Source organism: Heterocephalus glaber, unplaced genomic scaffold (assembly GCF_053883595.1).
Source record: "Heterocephalus glaber isolate CG9 unplaced genomic scaffold, H.glaber_assembly_v1.0 deba00001004, whole genome shotgun sequence".
In the NCBI taxonomy this organism is placed as follows: domain Eukaryota; kingdom Metazoa; phylum Chordata; class Mammalia; order Rodentia; family Bathyergidae; genus Heterocephalus; species Heterocephalus glaber.
Genome location: NW_028258179.1, coordinates 10,749,939 through 10,760,734, shown reverse-complemented (window position 1 = coordinate 10,760,734; position 10,796 = coordinate 10,749,939). Strand labels below are relative to the sequence as shown.

At 38.7% G+C, this 10,796-nt stretch overlaps 1 pseudogene; it reads right to left on the bottom strand.

The window, feature by feature from the left end:
- Window positions 1-701: 701 nt before the first annotated feature.
- Window positions 702-1,120, bottom strand: LOC101699695 (NTF2-related export protein 2 pseudogene; annotated as a pseudogene).
- Window positions 1,121-10,796: the final 9,676 nt, after the last annotated feature.

Genomic DNA, 10,796 nt, shown 5'->3' with positions numbered 1-10,796 from the left:
CTACCATATATTCCCTAAATATATAGACCCGGAGCTGCCAAAAAAATGTTCTTAAGTTCTGCTTTTAAGCCACCAAATGTACTTAAGAATCAGGTATCAAAGGAAAAAAATTTTCACCTCTGTAATTAATTCAGTTGTTAAGGAAACACATCAACCTAAGAAAATTTAATATGAAAAAGGACTATGGAACATTTCTACTTGTAATTTCAATGTGTCAGACTCTTTAGGCAAACGTAAACTAAACTGCTTTGAAAAGGTTATACTTAGATATTAAAACTGCATTACAAGTGTTAACTGAAAATAGGCATGTTTTACTACAAAATTAATAACCAAAAGGAATTCTACTTCCTCCCAGAGTAGTATGTTGTGCTGACATCCCATAGATAGTGTTACAAAAGGGTTTTTGCAACAGGCTGGGTTCACAGTGAGAATGTTAGTACTTCAATCACATGTTTAATATTACTTTAAGAATGTCATCAGTGGAATGTATATAAGGCAAGTAAAAAAACTAGCATTAAAGCTCTTAAGGGCAATAATCCAAATTGGCAGTTACTAGAAAAGGTGCTGGTAGGAATTAGAAAATATTGAAGAATTTTAGTTTCAGCACATACCAATTCATAGTGCTTTGACAACAAAATTAGTTAATTCAGATAAACTTCTGTTGCTGGACCTAAAGGACCAAAGAATTGGCTTTTTCCCTTCTAACTATTAGCCCAATTTTGAAAGCAGAAGCAATCACTTGCAGCCTTCCACACGGAGCTGTGAGGAGTGGCTTAAGCAGTCAGCAGGAAGTTCTGGTTGAAGTAGTGCTGTTTATTTCCAAATTTCACAGCTCCACTGTTTACAAGAACTGGAGTCTGGGACTGGGTAGCTTGCTCATGGACTGGTTGGCAGTCTAACATATTAACCTGGAACTCACTAGAAGGCAACATCTCAAAAAAGTATTTAGGGCATGCAGCCCTGTGACATCTCCATTCCATACTGAAGTGGCCTCATCCGGATACAGCCTGACAAGTGCCCTTCTTCTTTTGTCAATTGTCTCATAATAAATACTGACAAATTCCTCAGCACCTTTACATGGCTGTTCTACATAAGTTTTCAAATCCACAGACATAGTCATTGGTTCCCTTTCAATTTCATTGAAGAGTTTAAACAGTAGTGGCAGTAGTTCCTCTCTAAATGTCTTGTAGAATTCTGCAGTGAAGTCATCAGGACCTGGGCTTTTCTTAGTTGGTAAGTTTTTAATTACATTTTCAATTTCATTGATTGATATTGGTTTGTTTAGAATTTTTTAGGTCTTTGTTTAACTTTAGTAACTCATACGTATCTCGGAATGTGTCCATTTCTTCTGTGTTTTTCATCTTATTGATGTATGGGTTCTCAAAGTAGGTGTTGATAATCCTCTGGATTTCTGCTGGGTCCGTTCTAATTTCATCCTTTTCATTCCTAATTGCATGGATTTGGGGCTTTTCTTTCCTTTTTCTGATAAGGTTGGCTAAGGGTTTGCCAGTTTTGTTTATTCTTTCAAAGAACCACCTCTTGGCTTCATTGATTTTTTTGTATCGTTCTCTTAGTCTCCACTGGATTGATTTCTGCCCTGATCTTTATAATTTCCTCCCTTGTATGAGCTTTGGGTTGTCCTGGTCTTCTTTTTCTAGAAGGTTGAGTTTCAGCATCAGGCTGTTTAATTGGGCTCACTCTGTTTTCCTAATATCAGTATTCACTTCTCTGAATTTCCCTCGTAAGACTGCTTTCATTGTGTCCCATAGATTCCAATATGTTGTATTGTCATTGTCATTTAATTGAAGGAACTGTCTGATATCTTCTTTAATTTCCTGTGACCCATTGGTTATTCAGAAGTGTGTTGTTCAATTTCCATGTGTTTATGAAATTTTCAGAGTTTCTTTTGCTATCGATCTCCAATTTCATCACACTATGGTCTGATAATATACAGGGAATAACTTCAATTCCTTTGCACTTACCTAAACATGTTCTATGAGTGAGTATGCAGTCTATTTTGGAGAATGACCCGTGTGCAGCTGAAAAGATTGTGTATTCTGATTTTGTGTGGTGGAACACTCTGCAAACATCTGTTAAGTTCATTTGTTCAAGAGTTTGAGTTCTAGTATTCTGTTGCTTATTTTTTGTCTAGTTGATCTATTTGTGACAGTGGGGTATTGAGGTCCCCAGCTATGATTGTATTAGTGCTTATTTGATTTTTTATATCCAATAGTATTTGTTTTATATAGTTGGGTGCACTAGTGTTTGGTGCATATATATTTATGATTGTCATCTCTTCCTCTTGGATTGTTCCCTTTACACGGGTGTAGTGTCCTTCACTGTCTCTCTTAATCAGTGTTGGTTTGAAATCCACTTGATCTCCAAAGAAAATAGTTACTCCTGCTTTTTTTTTTTTTTTTTTTGATTTCTGTTGCATGGAGTGTTGTTTTTCGCCCTTTAACTTTCAGTCTGTGAGTTTCTTTTTGAATTAAGTGTGTTTCTTTTATGCATCATATTGTTGGATCTTGCTTCTTGACACATTCTGCCATTCTATTTGTTTTGATTGGTGAATTGAGACCATTAACATTGGTGGTTATACCTGACATGTATTGAATTATCATTATCATGACATTTTCTTTTTGTTGGATTCTCCCCCTTTTCATTTAATTTCTTGTCTCACCCAATGGATTCATTCTGCTGTGCTTCCTGGGGTTGTGATCCTCATTGTCTTTTCCTAGGATACTGTCTAAAATTTTTTGGAGTGTTGGTTTGGTATTCATGAAGTTCCTAAAGTGCTCTTTGTCATGAAAGTATCCTATTTCTCCATCAATTTTGAAAGATAGTTTTGCAGGGTACATCAATGTAGGTTGGAAGCTGTTTATCTTTAGAGCTTGAAATATGTCATTCCAATCTCTTCTTGCCTTGTGGGTTTGTGTTGAAAAGTTTGCTGTGATTCTGATGGGCTTTCCTTGTATATGATTTCTTTTCTCTAACTGCTTGAAGAATTTTGTTCTTCTTTTGGGTTTCTGTAATCTTAAGTACTTTTTGCCTATGTGTAGATTTTTTTTGATTGAGGGTCGTTGGAGTCCTATATGCCTCACTTATCTGTATGTCAAGTTTTTTTCCCGTGCTTGGGAAGTTTTCTGCCATCACTTCTGTGAACAGTTTTTTTAATGTCATCTGGACTCTCTCCTGTTTTTTCCTTGACTCTAGTCAGTCATGTGTTATTCTTCTTTGCATTGTCAAGCAGCTGCTGGATTGATTTCTCGTGGTCCCTTACAACTTTGAAGCAATTTTTCTTTTCCTGGTCACTAATTGCAATCTTGTCTTCTACATCTAAAATTCTGTCCTCATATTGGCTCACTCTGCTGTGTAAACTTTCAATGGAGTTTTTAATCTCCTGGAAATCTGTTTGCATCTGTTTTATGGATTCTTTTTGTTTCCTGTGTTGGGATTCCATCATTTTCCTCTATTTTTTTTTATCTGTGTCCACTCTAGATTTATTAATCATGTCTTGCACTATGGGCCCGATCTCTGCTGTTATGTAAGAAATTATTTCTGATTTAATTTTTTCCAGATCTTCTTTTATTGGCAGTTCAGGGAGTCCTGGTGATTGAGTATCAGATTGTTCCCTCTCGTTTCCCTTTGGAGTTGCTTTAGGTGATCTGGAAGTCTTGTTTTGAGACTTGATTAGGTGTCTTCTCATTTCAATGGGGGAGGAGGGTTGCTGCTGGCACTCACATGGTTCAGCTCCTTGGCAGTGGGGTGGCTCTTCTCCTCAGCACTCGGGCCAGGGTTATGGCAGCCTGAAAAGCTCAGCTCCTTGGTCGTAGCCCAGAAGTTTCTTTCTTTCTTTCTTTTTTTGATCTAACCTGCTTTATTACTTGTGTACATCCTGTATACAGATGGCTCATCACAATTCTGTGTTCATTTGCAATATGAATAAAACCAAAATGACTAGATGAGTTCCCACACAATATACATTGACATGGGTTTCTCAACAATGCAATGTTTGTATAAAAATCATGCATAAATGAAGACTTCTCACATTCTTTATATGTATATATATATATATAGTTTTTAAATTAAATTCTTTTATTGGTATACTGTAGGTATACAACACAATTACATTTCTCATTGGGAACTTGTACCTTTACATGATACATCTTGGTTCTTATTTTTTCCCCATTCCTAGCCCTCCCTTCACCACCTCCACCCTTCTCTATTTACAAAGACTGTATTTCCATTTTTTCCATTTCTCAGCATTTTTCCTTTCCCTTCATTCCTTTCCCCTGACCCTCCCACCCCTACCCCTTTGGACCTTTTCTTCCTATTTTACATTATCGATGATTCATTCTAATCATTGGTACATTTTAGGTATACAATATAATGACATTCATTGTTGGAAATTTGCACCTTTACATAGTCTCTCTTGGTTCTTATTTTTCACCCTTGCCCAGCCCTCCCTTCAACCTCTCCATTTCTCCCTATTTACAAAGATTTTGTTCCTATTTTTCCATTTTCTCATATTAATCCCATTCCCTTCTATCCTTTCCCCTAGCCACCCCCCCCACCTCCTTCCCCTTTGCCCCTTTTCTTCCTATTTCACATTACCTATTATACCATTTAGTCCTTATTTACACTTTCAGTGTCTCACACCAGAGAAACTATTCGGTATTTACACATGTGTGTCCTATTTATTTCACTTAAGAGTATTGTCTCAATGTGCATCCACTTAGCTATAAATGTCTCTAATTTCTCATTTTTTATGGCTGAGTAGTACTCCATTTTATTAAAAAACCCACATTTTCTTTATCCAGTCTCCAGTTGATGGGCATTTGGGCTGTTTCCAAGTTTTAGCTATTACAAACTGTGCTGCTATGAACATGGGCACACATATATCACTGTGGTATGATTCTTTTAATTCTTCGGGGAAGATCCCCAGCAGTGGAATAGTGGGGTCAAATGGGACTTCCAGTCCTAGTTCTTTGAGGTATCTCCATACTGATTTCCACAGTGCTTGCACCAGTCTACACTTCCAGCAGCAGTGGAGCAGGGTTCCTCTTTCCCCACAGCCCCGCCAGCATTTGTTGTTGGTTGATTTCATGATAGCAGCCATTCTTTCTGGAGTGAAGTGGAATATCAGTGTTGTTTTCATTTGCATCTCTCGAATGACCAGTGATGTTGAACATTTTTTCATGTATTTATTTGCTATTTGTACTTCTTTGTCTGAGAAATGTCTGTTCATTTCAGATGCCCATTTTTGGATTGGGTCTTTAAATTTGGGAGGTCTGATCTTTTTAAGTTCTTTATAGATTTGAGATAGTAGATCTTTGTCTGAGGAAGAGCAGGTGAAGATTTTTTCCCACATTGTGGGTTGTCTCTTCACACTGCTGATGGTTTCTCTTGCTGTGCAGAAGCCTTTTAATAAGAAGAGGTTCCCACTTGTTGATTGTGCTAGTTCACAGGCAACTGAGGTTTTGTTCATAAAATCTTTTCCTACACCGATGTCTTCAAGGGTTCTACCTAACCTCTGTTCCAAGTGGTTCAGAGTTTCTATTTTAATATTTAGATCTTTAATGCATTTTGATTTTAGCTTAGTGCATGGTGAGAGATATAGGTCTAGTTTTAATCTTTGGCAAGTTGAAGCCCAATTTTTCCAGCACCATTTATTAAAGAGGCTATCTTTCCTCCAGTGAGGATGTTTGGCTCCTTTGTCAAAGATGAGATGGCTGAGTGTGTCTGGCGTTGTTTCTGCATCTTCTAATCTGTTCCACTGGTCCTCAGGGCTGTTTCTTTGCCAGTACCATGCTGTTTTTATCACAGTAGCTTTGTCGTAGAGTTGCAGGTTGGGGATTGTGATACCCCCTGCCATGTCTCTGTTACCTAGAATTGCTTTTGCTATTCTGGGTCTCTTCTTGTTCCAAATGAAGTTTTGGATTGTTTTCTCAAGGTCCATGAAGTATGCTGCTGGGATCTCAATTGGAATTGCATTAAATCTATATAGCAGTTTTGGAAGTATGGCCATTTTCACTATATTAATCCTTCCTACCCAGGAGCAGGGGATGTCTGTCCATTTTCTGATATCATCTTCAATCTCTCTTTTCAGAGTGCCATAGTTTTCAGAGAAGAGGTCTTTGATTTCTTTCATTAGGTTGATTCTTAGGTATTTCAGTTTTTTGGATGCTATTGTGAAAGGAATTATTTGCCCTATTTCTCTCTCAGTGAGTCTGTCATTTGTGTAGAGGAAAGCTATTGATTTTTGCGTGTTGACCTTGTAACCAGCTACTTGACTGAATTTGGTTATTAAGTCTAGAAGACTTTTGGTGGAGTTCTTGGGGTCTTCTATATAGAGTATCATGTCATCTGGAAATAATGACAATTTGACTTCTTCATTACCTATCTTTATTCCTTTTATTTCTTTCTCTTGTCTAATTGCCGTGGCTAATGTTTCCAGAACTATATTGAACAAGAGTGGTGATAGTGGACATCCTTGTCTTGTTCCTGATTTTAGTGTGAAGGATTTCAGTTTTTGACCATTTAGTATGATATTGGCTGTTGGTTTTTCATAGATGGCTTGTATCAGTTTGAGGTAGAGACCATCTGTTCCAATTTTTTTGTAGGGTTTTTATCATAAATGCATGTTGGATTTTGTCAAATGCTTTTTCTGCATCTATGGTCGTAATCATATGGTTTTTGTCCTTGGTTCTATTGATATAGTGTATTACATTGATTGATTTGCATATATTGAACCATCCCTGCATCCCTGGGATGAATCCCACTTGATCAGGGTGTATGATCTTCTTGATGATCTTCTGCATTCTGTTTGCCATTATCTTATTAAGGAATTTTGCATCTATGTTCATTAGTGTGATTGGCCTGTAGTTCTCTTTTTCAGTTGGGTCTTTCTCTGCTTTGGGGATCAAGGTGATGCTTGCTTCCAGGAATGAATTTGGGAGTATTGCTTCCCTTTCAATTTCATTGAAGAGTTTAAACAGTAGTGGCAGCAGTTCCTCTCTAAATGTCTTGTAGAATTCAGCAGTGAAGCCATCAGGGCCCGGGCTTTTCTTAGTTGATAAGTTTTTAATTACATTTTCAATTTCATTGGTTGATATTGGGTTGTTCAGAATTTTTAGGTCTTCTTCATTCAACTTTGGTAATTCATATGTTTCTAGGAATCTGACCATTTCTTCTGTGTTTTCCATCTTATTGGCGTATAGGTCCTGGAAGTAGGTATTGATGATCCTCTGGATTTCTGCTGGGTGTGTTGTAGTTTCACCCTTTTCATTCCTAATTGCATGGATTTGGGCCTTTTCTTTCCTTTTTCTGACAAGATTGGCTAAGGGTCTGTCAATCTTCTTGATTCTTTTGAAGAACCAACTCTTGGCTTCATTGATTTTTTGTATCATTCTCTTAGTCTCCATTGCATTGATTTCTCCTCTGATCCTTATAATTTCCTCCCTTGTATGAGCTTTGGGTTTGTCCTGGTCTTCTTTTTCTAGAAGCTTGAGGTTCAGCATCAGGTTGTTTAATTGGGCTCGTTCTGTTTTCCTAATATGTGTATTCACTGCTATGAATTTCCCTCGTAAGACTGCTTTCATTGTGTCCCACAGATTCCGATATGTTGTATTGTCATTGTTATTTAATTGAAGGAACTGTCTGATTTCTTCTTTAGTTTTCTCTGTGACCCATTGGTTATTCAGAAGTATGTTGTTCAATTTCCACGTGTTTATGAAATTTTTTGAGTTTCTTTTGCTATGGATCTCCAGTTTCATTGCACTATGGTCTGATAATATCCAGGGGATAACTTCAATTCCTTTGCACTTACTTAAACATGTTCTCTGTGTGAGTATGTGGTCTATTTTGGAGAATGACCCATGTGCAGCTGAGAAGAATGTGTATTCTGATTTTGTGGGGTGGAAGACTCTGTAAACATCTGTTAAGTTCATTTGTTCAAGAGTTTGATTGAGTTCTAGTATTTTATTACTTATTTTTAGTCTAGATGATCTATCTATTTGTGCCAGTGGGGTATTGAGGTCCCCCACTACAATTGTATTAGTGCATATATGACTTTTCATGTCTGTTAGTATTTGTTTTATATAGTTGGGCGCACTAGTGTTTGGTGCATAGATATTTATGATTGTCATCTCTTCCTCTTGGATTCTTCCCTTTACAAGGATGTAGTGTCCTTCTTCATCTCTCTTAATCAGTGTTGGTTTGAAATCTACTTGACCTGCAAAGAGGATAGCTACTCCTGCTTTTTTTCAGGTTCCTGTTGCATGGAGTATTGTTTTCCACCCTTTCACTTTCAGTCTATGAGTTTCCTTTTGAATTAAGTGTGTTTCTTGTATGCAGCATATTGTTGGATTTTGCTTCTTGACCCATTCTGCCAGTCTATTTCTTTTGACTGGTGAATTGAGACCATTAACATTGATGGTTATAACTGAAACGTATTGACTTGTCATTGCCATGACTTTTTCTTTTTGTTGGGTTCTCCCCCTTTACATTTAATTTCTTGTCATGCCAGATGGGTTCATTCTGCTTTGCTTCCTGGGGTTGTGATCCTCAATGTCTGTTCCTAGGATATTGTGTAAAATTCTTTGGACTGCTGGTTTGTTATTCACGAAGTTCCTAAGGTGCTCTTTGTCATGAAAGTATCTTATTTCTCCATCCATTTTGAAAGATAGTTTTGCAGGGTACATCAATCTGGGGGAGGCTGTTTTCTTTTAGGGCTTGGAATATGTCACTCCAAGCTCTTCTTGCCTTGATGGTTTGTGTTGAGAAGTCTGCTGTGTTTCTGATGGGCTTTCCTTTGTATGTGATTTGTTTCTTTTCTCTAACTGCTTGTAGAACTTTGTTCTTCTGTTGAGTTTCTGGAATCTTAACAATTATATGCCTATGTGTAGATTTTTTTTGATCAAGGCTATTTGGAGTCCTGTATGCCTCACTTATCTGTATGTCAAGCTCTTTTCCCCTGCTTGGGAAGTTTTCTGCCATTATTTCTGTGAAGAGATTTTTTATGTCATCTCCACTCTCTCCTGTTTCTTCATTGAGTCCAATCAGTCTTATGTTATTCTTCTTTGCATCATCTAGCAGCTGCTGGATTGATTTCTCATGTTCCCTTATAATTTTGAAGCAATTTTTCTTTTCCTGGTCACTAATTGCAATCTTATCTTCTATATCTGAAATTCTGTCCTCACATTGGCTCATTCTGCTGTGTAGACTTTCAATGGAGTTTTTTATGTCCTGGAAATCTATTTGAATCTGTTTTATGGATTCCATTTGTTTCCTATGTTGGGATTCCATCATGTTCCTGAGCTCCTCTGTAGATTTATTAATCATGTCTTGCACTAGGGGCACAATTTCTCCTGTTATCTGAGAAATTATTTCTGATTTCATTTTTTCCAGATCCCCTTTTGTTGCCAGTTCAGTGGGTCCAGATGGTTGAGTATCAGAGTGTTCCATCTCATTTCCCTTTGGGGTTGCTGTAGGTAATCTGGAAGTCTGGTTTTGAGACTTATTTATGTGTTTTCTCATTTCGACTGGGGCGGGGGGCTGTTAGCGCCTGCATGGATTACCTCCTCTGAGCTGGGAGAAGTGGGACAGGGGACGGGAGCAGCGGTAGGGATGGTGGCTCAAAATCCCTTTCCTGTGGGCTGGGAGCAGTGGGAGGGATGGTGGCCCGGAAGCCCCTTCCTCTGGGCCAGGAGCAGTGGGACAGAAGGTGACCCAAAAGCCGTTTCCTCTGGGCTGGAAGCAATGGGAGGGATGGTGAATGAGAAGCCCCTTCCTCTAGACTAGGAGCAGTGAGATGGCGGCTCAGAAGCCCCTACCTCGGGGCCAGGAGCAGTGGGACTCAGTACTGTGGTCTGGTGGTCTGGTGTCCTCTGCGTCTTTGTAGTGTGGAACCAGGTGGCTGCCTGTCTGCAGCGGGCTGATTTGGTGTGTTCCGCGTGACTGGGGACCTCAGTAGGGCGTGCACAGACCTGTCTGTCTGCAGTGGGCTGATTCGCTGTGGTCCACATGACTCAGGACCTCGGTAGGGCATGGGCAGACCTGCCTGTCTGCAGCGGGGTGATTCGGCGTCTTCTGCACGACTCAGGACCTCGGTAGGGCGATTTTTCTTTTTTCTTTTTTTCTTTTTTGGTACAGGGGATTGAACTCGGGTCCTTGCACTTGTGCAGCAGGCGGCGAAACCACTGAGCTAAATCCCCGGCCCCACATTTTTTATATTTAGCCTGTGAATCTGTTCATGTTTTCTGAGCTTGGGGAAAACAAAAAATGATTTCTCACATTTTCTACTTAGGGTTTCTCTCTAGTGTGAGTTCCTTCATGCATGTCAAGGTAACTGGAAGAACAAAGGTCTTCCCCAAGGATTACATACATATGGCTTCTCACCCATGTGAATTCATTCACAGATGTGAATGTATTGGAAAAAATATAACCTTTTTCAGATGGCTCACATATGTTCAGATTTTCTCCACTATGAATTCCTCCACGTATGTAATGATAGCTGTCTGTACTGAAGATTTTCCTTCTTCTCAAGAAAAGGCTTCCCCGCACTGTGAATCCTTTCCTATCAGTGTCATATTACATATTAAGTTAATTGATGTCTGCACGTTTTTAATATCTATCATGAGAACTGGAATAATGGAAGGCTTTCCCAGATTACTTACAAACATAAGGTTGCTCCACAGTGTGAGGTCTTTCAAGTATTAGACAGTAACTGGGCACTGAATGCTTTCCCACACTGCTTGCATACATAGTTTCTCTTGAAAGTGAATTCTTTTATGTCT